The sequence below is a fragment of the Oryctolagus cuniculus genome, chromosome 21, assembly GCF_051225735.1.
Source record: "Oryctolagus cuniculus isolate XC-2025 breed Fujian yellow rabbit chromosome 21, ASM5122573v1, whole genome shotgun sequence".
Taxonomy (NCBI): Eukaryota; Metazoa; Chordata; class Mammalia; order Lagomorpha; family Leporidae; genus Oryctolagus; species Oryctolagus cuniculus.
The window spans coordinates 50258822-50272378 of NC_142887.1; positions in this window are offsets into that span (position 1 = coordinate 50258822).

Sequence of the window (13557 nt, forward strand, 5' to 3'; positions counted from 1 at the left end):
TGGGCCCTCTTGCGTTCCTGGGCGCCTCCGAGGTTCCCCCCACCTCCCTTGGGCCGGGCCGGGCCGGGACGAGGCGCAGCCCCAGGAACCCTGTGCCACCTGGCTGGCCCGTGGAGGCCCCGCCCACGGGCAGGGCAGCAAGCTCCAGAGCCCCACGGCCGCTGCGCCCGACCCTGCAGCCTGCTGGCCGGCTGGAGCCACAGAGACGGCAGGTCTCCCCCGGCCAAGCCAAGAGTTGGCAGCGCGCTCCCCAAAAGCCTCCGCTGGCAGTTCCCGGGAGGATGCAACTGGCTGCCCCTGGCTGGCTCCCTCCCGCTGGTCGGGCAATGCAAAGCCAGACCCACTTCTGCCCCCTGGGGTCCTGGCCTCCAGGGCGGGCGGGCCCCCTTCGGCTTCCGTCTGCCCTTCGCCCGCCCGCCCGCCCGCGGAGCCTGCTGCAGCCAGCCCTGGCTCTAGGAGGCTGGCCAGCCGGCACTGCCAACTGGCCCCAGGTGCTAGCTAGAGGCAGCGGCAGGCCTCGGAGCACACCTGCGGGCGCCCCCAGGCCGCACAAGCATTCTCTGAGGCAAGAGGAGCCCCAGGCATCATCTCCCTCTGGCTGGCGGGCTCGCCGGCTCGCGCGTGCGCAGTCCAGGACTCCTCACAGGGAAGGCTTGTCTAGGGAGGGGCCGTGCCCGGGGTGGGGGGCGGCTGCTGCTGGGACACACCTACTCCTGACGCCCACTGGGTGGTCCACGCGAGATGAGCTCGGTGCTGGGGTACTGGCTGTCCCACCGTGGCCTCCTGAGCCCGAGCGGACACGCGTGGGCCCTCTCCGAGGGCCGGCAGGGCCGCAGTCTGGGCCCTCCTGCGTTCCTGGGCGCCTCCGAGGTTCCCCCCACCTCCCTTGGATCCCCGGGTCATACCAACATTCTCTGAGGACAGTTCGAGCCCACGGCAGCGTCCTCCTCTGGCTCTCTGGCTCCCTGGCTCATGCATGTGCAGACCAGGACTCCCTGTGCTAAGAGCTGGTAGGGCAGGGCTGTTCCTAGGGGCTCCTGCTGGGACACACCTACTCCTGACGCGCACTGGGTGGTCCACGCGAGATGAGCTCGGTGCTGGGGTACTGGCTGTCCCACCGTGGCCTCCTGAGCCCGAGCAGACACGCGTGGGCCCTCTCCGAGGGCCGGCAGGGCCGCAGTCTGGGCCCTCTTGCGTTCCTGGGCGCCTCCGAGGTTCCCCCCACCTCCCTTGGGCCGGGCCGGGCCGGGACGAGGCGCAGCCCCAGGAACCCTGTGCCACCTGGCTGGCCCGTGGAGGCCCCGCCCACGGGCAGGGCAGCAAGCTCCAGAGCCCCACGGCCGCTGCGCCCGACCCTGCAGCCTGCTGGCCGGCTGGAGCCACAGAGACGGCAGGTCTCCCCCGGCCAAGCCAAGAGTTGGCAGCGCGCTCCCCAAAAGCCTCCGCTGGCAGTTCCCGGGAGGATGCAACTGGCTGCCCCTGGCTGGCTCCCTCCCGCTGGTCGGGCAATGCAAAGCCAGACCCACTTCTGCCCCCTGGGGTCCTGGCCTCCAGGGCGGGCGGGCCCCCTTCGGCTTCCGTCTGCCCTTCGCCCGCCCGCCCGCCCGCGGAGCCTGCTGCAGCCAGCCCTGGCTCTAGGAGGCTGGCCAGCCGGCACTGCCAACTGGCCCCAGGTGCTAGCTAGAGGCAGCGGCAGGCCTCGGAGCACACCTGCGGGCGCCCCCAGGCCGCACAAGCATTCTCTGAGGCAAGAGGAGCCCCAGGCCTCATCTCCCTCTGGCTGGCGGGCTCGCCGGCTCGCGCGTGCGCAGTCCAGGACTCCTCACAGGGAAGGCTTGTCTAGGGAGGGGCCGTGCCCGGGGTGGGGGGCGGCTGCTGCTGGGACACACCTACTCCTGACGCCCACTGGGTGGTCCACGCGAGATGAGCTCGGTGCTGGGGTACTGGCTGTCCCACCGTGGCCTCCTGAGCCCGAGCGGACACGCGTGGGCCCTCTCCGAGGGCCGGCAGGGCCGCAGTCTGGGCCCTCCTGCGTTCCTGGGCGCCTCCGAGGTTCCCCCCACCTCCCTTGGGCCGGGCCGGGCCGGGACGAGGCGCAGCCCCAGGAACCCTGTGCCACCTGGCTGGCCCGTGGAGGCCCCGCCCACGGGCAGGGCAGCAAGCTCCAGAGCCCCACGGCCGCTGCGCCCGACCCTGCAGCCTGCTGGCCGGCTGGAGCCACAGAGACGGCAGGTCTCCCCCGGCCAAGCCAAGAGTTGGCAGCGCGCTCCCCAAAAGCCTCCGCTGGCAGTTCCCGGGAGGATGCAACTGGCTGCCCCTGGCTGGCTCCCTCCCGCTGGTCGGGCAATGCAAAGCCAGACCCACTTCTGCCCCCTGGGGTCCTGGCCTCCAGGGCGGGCGGGCCCCCTTCGGCTTCCGTCTGCCCTTCGCCCGCCCGCCCGCCCGCGGAGCCTGCTGCAGCCAGCCCTGGCTCTAGGAGGCTGGCCAGCCGGCACTGCCAACTGGCCCCAGGTGCTAGCTAGAGGCAGCGGCAGGCCTCGGAGCACACCTGCGGGCGCCCCCAGGCCGCACAAGCATTCTCTGAGGCAAGAGGAGCCCCAGGCCTCATCTCCCTCTGGCTGGCGGGCTCGCCGGCTCGCGCGTGCGCAGTCCAGGACTCCTCACAGGGAAGGCTTGTCTAGGGAGGGGCCGTGCCCGGGGTGGGGGGCGGCTGCTGCTGGGACACACCTACTCCTGACGCCCACTGGGTGGTCCACGCGAGATGAGCTCGGTGCTGGGGTACTGGCTGTCCCACCGTGGCCTCCTGAGCCCGAGCGGACACGCGTGGGCCCTCTCCGAGGGCCGGCAGGGCCGCAGTCTGGGCCCTCCTGCGTTCCTGGGCGCCTCCGAGGTTCCCCCCACCTCCCTTGGATCCCCGGGTCATACCAACATTCTCTGAGGACAGTTCGAGCCCACGGCAGCGTCCTCCTCTGGCTCTCTGGCTCCCTGGCTCATGCATGTGCAGACCAGGACTCCCTGTGCTAAGAGCTGGTAGGGCAGGGCTGTTCCTAGGGGCTCCTGCTGGGACACACCTACTCCTGACGCGCACTGGGTGGTCCACGCGAGATGAGCTCGGTGCTGGGGTACTGGCTGTCCCACCGTGGCCTCCTGAGCCCGAGCAGACACGCGTGGGCCCTCTCCGAGGGCCGGCAGGGCCGCAGTCTGGGCCCTCTTGCGTTCCTGGGCGCCTCCGAGGTTCCCCCCACCTCCCTTGGGCCGGGCCGGGCCGGGACGAGGCGCAGCCCCAGGAACCCTGTGCCACCTGGCTGGCCCGTGGAGGCCCCGCCCACGGGCAGGGCAGCAAGCTCCAGAGCCCCACGGCCGCTGCGCCCGACCCTGCAGCCTGCTGGCCGGCTGGAGCCACAGAGACGGCAGGTCTCCCCCGGCCAAGCCAAGAGTTGGCAGCGCGCTCCCCAAAAGCCTCCGCTGGCAGTTCCCGGGAGGATGCAACTGGCTGCCCCTGGCTGGCTCCCTCCCGCTGGTCGGGCAATGCAAAGCCAGACCCACTTCTGCCCCCTGGGGTCCTGGCCTCCAGGGCGGGCGGGCCCCCTTCGGCTTCCGTCTGCCCTTCGCCCGCCCGCCCGCCCGCGGAGCCTGCTGCAGCCAGCCCTGGCTCTAGGAGGCTGGCCAGCCGGCACTGCCAACTGGCCCCAGGTGCTAGCTAGAGGCAGCGGCAGGCCTCGGAGCACACCTGCGGGCGCCCCCAGGCCGCACAAGCATTCTCTGAGGCAAGAGGAGCCCCAGGCATCATCTCCCTCTGGCTGGCGGGCTCGCCGGCTCGCGCGTGCGCAGTCCAGGACTCCTCACAGGGAAGGCTTGTCTAGGGAGGGGCCGTGCCCGGGGTGGGGGGCGGCTGCTGCTGGGACACACCTACTCCTGACGCCCACTGGGTGGTCCACGCGAGATGAGCTCGGTGCTGGGGTACTGGCTGTCCCACCGTGGCCTCCTGAGCCCGAGCGGACACGCGTGGGCCCTCTCCGAGGGCCGGCAGGGCCGCAGTCTGGGCCCTCCTGCGTTCCTGGGCGCCTCCGAGGTTCCCCCCACCTCCCTTGGATCCCCGGGTCATACCAACATTCTCTGAGGACAGTTCGAGCCCACGGCAGCGTCCTCCTCTGGCTCTCTGGCTCCCTGGCTCATGCATGTGCAGACCAGGACTCCCTGTGCTAAGAGCTGGTAGGGCAGGGCTGTTCCTAGGGGCTCCTGCTGGGACACACCTACTCCTGACGCGCACTGGGTGGTCCACGCGAGATGAGCTCGGTGCTGGGGTACTGGCTGTCCCACCGTGGCCTCCTGAGCCCGAGCAGACACGCGTGGGCCCTCTCCGAGGGCCGGCAGGGCCGCAGTCTGGGCCCTCTTGCGTTCCTGGGCGCCTCCGAGGTTCCCCCCACCTCCCTTGGGCCGGGCCGGGCCGGGACGAGGCGCAGCCCCAGGAACCCTGTGCCACCTGGCTGGCCCGTGGAGGCCCCGCCCACGGGCAGGGCAGCAAGCTCCAGAGCCCCACGGCCGCTGCGCCCGACCCTGCAGCCTGCTGGCCGGCTGGAGCCACAGAGACGGCAGGTCTCCCCCGGCCAAGCCAAGAGTTGGCAGCGCGCTCCCCAAAAGCCTCCGCTGGCAGTTCCCGGGAGGATGCAACTGGCTGCCCCTGGCTGGCTCCCTCCCGCTGGTCGGGCAATGCAAAGCCAGACCCACTTCTGCCCCCTGGGGTCCTGGCCTCCAGGGCGGGCGGGCCCCCTTCGGCTTCCGTCTGCCCTTCGCCCGCCCGCCCGCCCGCGGAGCCTGCTGCAGCCAGCCCTGGCTCTAGGAGGCTGGCCAGCCGGCACTGCCAACTGGCCCCAGGTGCTAGCTAGAGGCAGCGGCAGGCCTCGGAGCACACCTGCGGGCGCCCCCAGGCCGCACAAGCATTCTCTGAGGCAAGAGGAGCCCCAGGCATCATCTCCCTCTGGCTGGCGGGCTCGCCGGCTCGCGCGTGCGCAGTCCAGGACTCCTCACAGGGAAGGCTTGTCTAGGGAGGGGCCGTGCCCGGGGTGGGGGGCGGCTGCTGCTGGGACACACCTACTCCTGACGCCCACTGGGTGGTCCACGCGAGATGAGCTCGGTGCTGGGGTACTGGCTGTCCCACCGTGGCCTCCTGAGCCCGAGCGGACACGCGTGGGCCCTCTCCGAGGGCCGGCAGGGCCGCAGTCTGGGCCCTCCTGCGTTCCTGGGCGCCTCCGAGGTTCCCCCCACCTCCCTTGGATCCCCGGGTCATACCAACATTCTCTGAGGACAGTTCGAGCCCACGGCAGCGTCCTCCTCTGGCTCTCTGGCTCCCTGGCTCATGCATGTGCAGACCAGGACTCCCTGTGCTAAGAGCTGGTAGGGCAGGGCTGTTCCTAGGGGCTCCTGCTGGGACACACCTACTCCTGACGCGCACTGGGTGGTCCACGCGAGATGAGCTCGGTGCTGGGGTACTGGCTGTCCCACCGTGGCCTCCTGAGCCCGAGCAGACACGCGTGGGCCCTCTCCGAGGGCCGGCAGGGCCGCAGTCTGGGCCCTCTTGCGTTCCTGGGCGCCTCCGAGGTTCCCCCCACCTCCCTTGGGCCGGGCCGGGCCGGGACGAGGCGCAGCCCCAGGAACCCTGTGCCACCTGGCTGGCCCGTGGAGGCCCCGCCCACGGGCAGGGCAGCAAGCTCCAGAGCCCCACGGCCGCTGCGCCCGACCCTGCAGCCTGCTGGCCGGCTGGAGCCACAGACACGGCAGGTCTCCCCCGGCCAAGCCAAGAGTTGGCAGCGCGCTCCCCAAAAGCCTCCGCTGGCAGTTCCCGGGAGGATGCAACTGGCTGCCCCTGGCTGGCTCCCTCCCGCTGGTCGGGCAATGCAAAGCCAGACCCACTTCTGCCCCCTGGGGTCCTGGCCTCCAGGGCGGGCGGGCCCCCTTCGGCTTCCGTCTGCCCTTCGCCCGCCCGCCCGCCCGCGGAGCCTGCTGCAGCCAGCCCTGGCTCTAGGAGGCTGGCCAGCCGGCACTGCCAACTGGCCCCAGGTGCTAGCTAGAGGCAGCGGCAGGCCTCGGAGCACACCTGCGGGCGCCCCCAGGCCGCACAAGCATTCTCTGAGGCAAGAGGAGCCCCAGGCATCATCTCCCTCTGGCTGGCGGGCTCGCCGGCTCGCGCGTGCGCAGTCCAGGACTCCTCACAGGGAAGGCTTGTCTAGGGAGGGGCCGTGCCCGGGGTGGGGGGCGGCTGCTGCTGGGACACACCTACTCCTGACGCCCACTGGGTGGTCCACGCGAGATGAGCTCGGTGCTGGGGTACTGGCTGTCCCACCGTGGCCTCCTGAGCCCGAGCGGACACGCGTGGGCCCTCTCCGAGGGCCGGCAGGGCCGCAGTCTGGGCCCTCCTGCGTTCCTGGGCGCCTCCGAGGTTCCCCCCACCTCCCTTGGATCCCCGGGTCATACCAACATTCTCTGAGGACAGTTCGAGCCCACGGCAGCGTCCTCCTCTGGCTCTCTGGCTCCCTGGCTCATGCATGTGCAGACCAGGACTCCCTGTGCTAAGAGCTGGTAGGGCAGGGCTGTTCCTAGGGGCTCCTGCTGGGACACACCTACTCCTGACGCGCACTGGGTGGTCCACGCGAGATGAGCTCGGTGCTGGGGTACTGGCTGTCCCACCGTGGCCTCCTGAGCCCGAGCAGACACGCGTGGGCCCTCTCCGAGGGCCGGCAGGGCCGCAGTCTGGGCCCTCTTGCGTTCCTGGGCGCCTCCGAGGTTCCCCCCACCTCCCTTGGGCCGGGCCGGGCCGGGACGAGGCGCAGCCCCAGGAACCCTGTGCCACCTGGCTGGCCCGTGGAGGCCCCGCCCACGGGCAGGGCAGCAAGCTCCAGAGCCCCACGGCCGCTGCGCCCGACCCTGCAGCCTGCTGGCCGGCTGGAGCCACAGAGACGGCAGGTCTCCCCCGGCCAAGCCAAGAGTTGGCAGCGCGCTCCCCAAAAGCCTCCGCTGGCAGTTCCCGGGAGGATGCAACTGGCTGCCCCTGGCTGGCTCCCTCCCGCTGGTCGGGCAATGCAAAGCCAGACCCACTTCTGCCCCCTGGGGTCCTGGCCTCCAGGGCGGGCGGGCCCCCTTCGGCTTCCGTCTGCCCTTCGCCCGCCCGCCCGCCCGCGGAGCCTGCTGCAGCCAGCCCTGGCTCTAGGAGGCTGGCCAGCCGGCACTGCCAACTGGCCCCAGGTGCTAGCTAGAGGCAGCGGCAGGCCTCGGAGCACACCTGCGGGCGCCCCCAGGCCGCACAAGCATTCTCTGAGGCAAGAGGAGCCCCAGGCATCATCTCCCTCTGGCTGGCGGGCTCGCCGGCTCGCGCGTGCGCAGTCCAGGACTCCTCACAGGGAAGGCTTGTCTAGGGAGGGGCCGTGCCCGGGGTGGGGGGCGGCTGCTGCTGGGACACACCTACTCCTGACGCCCACTGGGTGGTCCACGCGAGATGAGCTCGGTGCTGGGGTACTGGCTGTCCCACCGTGGCCTCCTGAGCCCGAGCGGACACGCGTGGGCCCTCTCCGAGGGCCGGCAGGGCCGCAGTCTGGGCCCTCCTGCGTTCCTGGGCGCCTCCGAGGTTCCCCCCACCTCCCTTGGATCCCCGGGTCATACCAACATTCTCTGAGGACAGTTCGAGCCCACGGCAGCGTCCTCCTCTGGCTCTCTGGCTCCCTGGCTCATGCATGTGCAGACCAGGACTCCCTGTGCTAAGAGCTGGTAGGGCAGGGCTGTTCCTAGGGGCTCCTGCTGGGACACACCTACTCCTGACGCGCACTGGGTGGTCCACGCGAGATGAGCTCGGTGCTGGGGTACTGGCTGTCCCACCGTGGCCTCCTGAGCCCGAGCGGACACGCGTGGGCCCTCTCCGAGGGCCGGCAGGGCCGCAGTCTGGGCCCTCCTGCGTTCCTGGGCGCCTCCGAGGTTCCCCCCACCTCCCTTGGGCCGGGCCGGGCCGGGACGAGGCGCAGCCCCAGGAACCCTGTGCCACCTGGCTGGCCCGTGGAGGCCCCGCCCACGGGCAGGGCAGCAAGCTCCAGAGCCCCACGGCCGCTGCGCCCGACCCTGCAGCCTGCTGGCCGGCTGGAGCCACAGAGACGGCAGGTCTCCCCCGGCCAAGCCAAGAGTTGGCAGCGCGCTCCCCAAAAGCCTCCGCTGGCAGTTCCCGGGAGGATGCAACTGGCTGCCCCTGGCTGGCTCCCTCCCGCTGGTCGGGCAATGCAAAGCCAGACCCACTTCTGCCCCCTGGGGTCCTGGCCTCCAGGGCGGGCGGGCCCCCTTCGGCTTCCGTCTGCCCTTCGCCCGCCCGCCCGCCCGCGGAGCCTGCTGCAGCCAGCCCTGGCTCTAGGAGGCTGGCCAGCCGGCACTGCCAACTGGCCCCAGGTGCTAGCTAGAGGCAGCGGCAGGCCTCGGAGCACACCTGCGGGCGCCCCCAGGCCGCACAAGCATTCTCTGAGGCAAGAGGAGCCCCAGGCATCATCTCCCTCTGGCTGGCGGGCTCGCCGGCTCGCGCGTGCGCAGTCCAGGACTCCTCACAGGGAAGGCTTGTCTAGGGAGGGGCCGTGCCCGGGGTGGGGGGCGGCTGCTGCTGGGACACACCTACTCCTGACGCCCACTGGGTGGTCCACGCGAGATGAGCTCGGTGCTGGGGTACTGGCTGTCCCACCGTGGCCTCCTGAGCCCGAGCGGACACGCGTGGGCCCTCTCCGAGGGCCGGCAGGGCCGCAGTCTGGGCCCTCCTGCGTTCCTGGGCGCCTCCGAGGTTCCCCCCACCTCCCTTGGATCCCCGGGTCATACCAACATTCTCTGAGGACAGTTCGAGCCCACGGCAGCGTCCTCCTCTGGCTCTCTGGCTCCCTGGCTCATGCATGTGCAGACCAGGACTCCCTGTGCTAAGAGCTGGTAGGGCAGGGCTGTTCCTAGGGGCTCCTGCTGGGACACACCTACTCCTGACGCGCACTGGGTGGTCCACGCGAGATGAGCTCGGTGCTGGGGTACTGGCTGTCCCACCGTGGCCTCCTGAGCCCGAGCGGACACGCGTGGGCCCTCTCCGAGGGCCGGCAGGGCCGCAGTCTGGGCCCTCCTGCGTTCCTGGGCGCCTCCGAGGTTCCCCCCACCTCCCTTGGGCCGGGCCGGGCCGGGAGGAGGCGCAGCCCCAGGAACCCTGTGCCACCTGGCTGGCCCGTGGAGGCCCCGCCCACGGGCAGGGCAGCAAGCTCCAGAGCCCCACGGCCGCTGCGCCCGACCCTGCAGCCTGCTGGCCGGCTGGAGCCACAGAGACGGCAGGTCTCCCCCGGCCAAGCCAAGAGTTGGCAGCGCGCTCCCCAAAAGCCTCCGCTGGCAGTTCCCGGGAGGATGCAACTGGCTGCCCCTGGCTGGCTCCCTCCCGCTGGTCGGGCAATGCAAAGCCAGACCCACTTCTGCCCCCTGGGGTCCTGGCCTCCAGGGCGGGCGGGCCCCCTTCGGCTTCCGTCTGCCCTTCGCCCGCCCGCCCGCCCGCGGAGCCTGCTGCAGCCAGCCCTGGCTCTAGGAGGCTGGCCAGCCGGCACTGCCAACTGGCCCCAGGTGCTAGCTAGAGGCAGCGGCAGGCCTCGGAGCACACCTGCGGGCGCCCCCAGGCCGCACAAGCATTCTCTGAGGCAAGAGGAGCCCCAGGCCTCATCTCCCTCTGGCTGGCGGGCTCGCCGGCTCGCGCGTGCGCAGTCCAGGACTCCTCACAGGGAAGGCTTGTCTAGGGAGGGGCCGTGCCCGGGGTGGGGGGCGGCTGCTGCTGGGACACACCTACTCCTGACGCCCACTGGGTGGTCCACGCGAGATGAGCTCGGTGCTGGGGTACTGGCTGTCCCACCGTGGCCTCCTGAGCCCGAGCGGACACGCGTGGGCCCTCTCCGAGGGCCGGCAGGGCCGCAGTCTGGGCCCTCCTGCGTTCCTGGGCGCCTCCGAGGTTCCCCCCACCTCCCTTGGATCCCCGGGTCATACCAACATTCTCTGAGGACAGTTCGAGCCCACGGCAGCGTCCTCCTCTGGCTCTCTGGCTCCCTGGCTCATGCATGTGCAGACCAGGACTCCCTGTGCTAAGAGCTGGTAGGGCAGGGCTGTTCCTAGGGGCTCCTGCTGGGACACACCTACTCCTGACGCGCACTGGGTGGTCCACGCGAGATGAGCTCGGTGCTGGGGTACTGGCTGTCCCACCGTGGCCTCCTGAGCCCGAGCAGACACGCGTGGGCCCTCTCCGAGGGCCGGCAGGGCCGCAGTCTGGGCCCTCTTGCGTTCCTGGGCGCCTCCGAGGTTCCCCCCACCTCCCTTGGGCCGGGCCGGGCCGGGACGAGGCGCAGCCCCAGGAACCCTGTGCCACCTGGCTGGCCCGTGGAGGCCCCGCCCACGGGCAGGGCAGCAAGCTCCAGAGCCCCACGGCCGCTGCGCCCGACCCTGCAGCCTGCTGGCCGGCTGGAGCCACAGAGACGGCAGGTCTCCCCCGGCCAAGCCAAGAGTTGGCAGCGCGCTCCCCAAAAGCCTCCGCTGGCAGTTCCCGGGAGGATGCAACTGGCTGCCCCTGGCTGGCTCCCTCCCGCTGGTCGGGCAATGCAAAGCCAGACCCACTTCTGCCCCCTGGGGTCCTGGCCTCCAGGGCGGGCGGGCCCCCTTCGGCTTCCGTCTGCCCTTCGCCCGCCCGCCCGCCCGCGGAGCCTGCTGCAGCCAGCCCTGGCTCTAGGAGGCTGGCCAGCCGGCACTGCCAACTGGCCCCAGGTGCTAGCTAGAGGCAGCGGCAGGCCTCGGAGCACACCTGCGGGCGCCCCCAGGCCGCACAAGCATTCTCTGAGGCAAGAGGAGCCCCAGGCATCATCTCCCTCTGGCTGGCGGGCTCGCCGGCTCGCGCGTGCGCAGTCCAGGACTCCTCACAGGGAAGGCTTGTCTAGGGAGGGGCCGTGCCCGGGGTGGGGGGCGGCTGCTGCTGGGACACACCTACTCCTGACGCCCACTGGGTGGTCCACGCGAGATGAGCTCGGTGCTGGGGTACTGGCTGTCCCACCGTGGCCTCCTGAGCCCGAGCGGACACGCGTGGGCCCTCTCCGAGGGCCGGCAGGGCCGCAGTCTGGGCCCTCCTGCGTTCCTGGGCGCCTCCGAGGTTCCCCCCACCTCCCTTGGATCCCCGGGTCATACCAACATTCTCTGAGGACAGTTCGAGCCCACGGCAGCGTCCTCCTCTGGCTCTCTGGCTCCCTGGCTCATGCATGTGCAGACCAGGACTCCCTGTGCTAAGAGCTGGTAGGGCAGGGCTGTTCCTAGGGGCTCCTGCTGGGACACACCTACTCCTGACGCGCACTGGGTGGTCCACGCGAGATGAGCTCGGTGCTGGGGTACTGGCTGTCCCACCGTGGCCTCCTGAGCCCGAGCAGACACGCGTGGGCCCTCTCCGAGGGCCGGCAGGGCCGCAGTCTGGGCCCTCTTGCGTTCCTGGGCGCCTCCGAGGTTCCCCCCACCTCCCTTGGGCCGGGCCGGGCCGGGACGAGGCGCAGCCCCAGGAACCCTGTGCCACCTGGCTGGCCCGTGGAGGCCCCGCCCACGGGCAGGGCAGCAAGCTCCAGAGCCCCACGGCCGCTGCGCCCGACCCTGCAGCCTGCTGGCCGGCTGGAGCCACAGAGACGGCAGGTCTCCCCCGGCCAAGCCAAGAGTTGGCAGCGCGCTCCCCAAAAGCCTCCGCTGGCAGTTCCCGGGAGGATGCAACTGGCTGCCCCTGGCTGGCTCCCTCCCGCTGGTCGGGCAATGCAAAGCCAGACCCACTTCTGCCCCCTGGGGTCCTGGCCTCCAGGGCGGGCGGGCCCCCTTCGGCTTCCGTCTGCCCTTCGCCCGCCCGCCCGCCCGCGGAGCCTGCTGCAGCCAGCCCTGGCTCTAGGAGGCTGGCCAGCCGGCACTGCCAACTGGCCCCAGGTGCTAGCTAGAGGCAGCGGCAGGCCTCGGAGCACACCTGCGGGCGCCCCCAGGCCGCACAAGCATTCTCTGAGGCAAGAGGAGCCCCAGGCATCATCTCCCTCTGGCTGGCGGGCTCGCCGGCTCGCGCGTGCGCAGTCCAGGACTCCTCACAGGGAAGGCTTGTCTAGGGAGGGGCCGTGCCCGGGGTGGGGGGCGGCTGCTGCTGGGACACACCTACTCCTGACGCCCACTGGGTGGTCCACGCGAGATGAGCTCGGTGCTGGGGTACTGGCTGTCCCACCGTGGCCTCCTGAGCCCGAGCGGACACGCGTGGGCCCTCTCCGAGGGCCGGCAGGGCCGCAGTCTGGGCCCTCCTGCGTTCCTGGGCGCCTCCGAGGTTCCCCCCACCTCCCTTGGATCCCCGGGTCATACCAACATTCTCTGAGGACAGTTCGAGCCCACGGCAGCGTCCTCCTCTGGCTCTCTGGCTCCCTGGCTCATGCATGTGCAGACCAGGACTCCCTGTGCTAAGAGCTGGTAGGGCAGGGCTGTTCCTAGGGGCTCCTGCTGGGACACACCTACTCCTGACGCGCACTGGGTGGTCCACGCGAGATGAGCTCGGTGCTGGGGTACTGGCTGTCCCACCGTGGCCTCCTGAGCCCGAGCAGACACGCGTGGGCCCTCTCCGAGGGCCGGCAGGGCCGCAGTCTGGGCCCTCTTGCGTTCCTGGGCGCCTCCGAGGTTCCCCCCACCTCCCTTGGGCCGGGCCGGGCCGGGACGAGGCGCAGCCCCAGGAACCCTGTGCCACCTGGCTGGCCCGTGGAGGCCCCGCCCACGGGCAGGGCAGCAAGCTCCAGAGCCCCACGGCCGCTGCGCCCGACCCTGCAGCCTGCTGGCCGGCTGGAGCCACAGACACGGCAGGTCTCCCCCGGCCAAGCCAAGAGTTGGCAGCGCGCTCCCCAAAAGCCTCCGCTGGCAGTTCCCGGGAGGATGCAACTGGCTGCCCCTGGCTGGCTCCCTCCCGCTGGTCGGGCAATGCAAAGCCAGACCCACTTCTGCCCCCTGGGGTCCTGGCCTCCAGGGCGGGCGGGCCCCCTTCGGCTTCCGTCTGCCCTTCGCCCGCCCGCCCGCCCGCGGAGCCTGCTGCAGCCAGCCCTGGCTCTAGGAGGCTGGCCAGCCGGCACTGCCAACTGGCCCCAGGTGCTAGCTAGAGGCAGCGGCAGGCCTCGGAGCACACCTGCGGGCGCCCCCAGGCCGCACAAGCATTCTCTGAGGCAAGAGGAGCCCCAGGCATCATCTCCCTCTGGCTGGCGGGCTCGCCGGCTCGCGCGTGCGCAGTCCAGGACTCCTCACAGGGAAGGCTTGTCTAGGGAGGGGCCGTGCCCGGGGTGGGGGGCGGCTGCTGCTGGGACACACCTACTCCTGACGCCCACTGGGTGGTCCACGCGAGATGAGCTCGGTGCTGGGGTACTGGCTGTCCCACCGTGGCCTCCTGAGCCCGAGCGGACACGCGTGGGCCCTCTCCGAGGGCCGGCAGGGCCGCAGTCTGGGCCCTCCTGCGTTCCTGGGCGCCTCCGAGGTTCCCCCCACCTCCCTTGGATCCCCGGG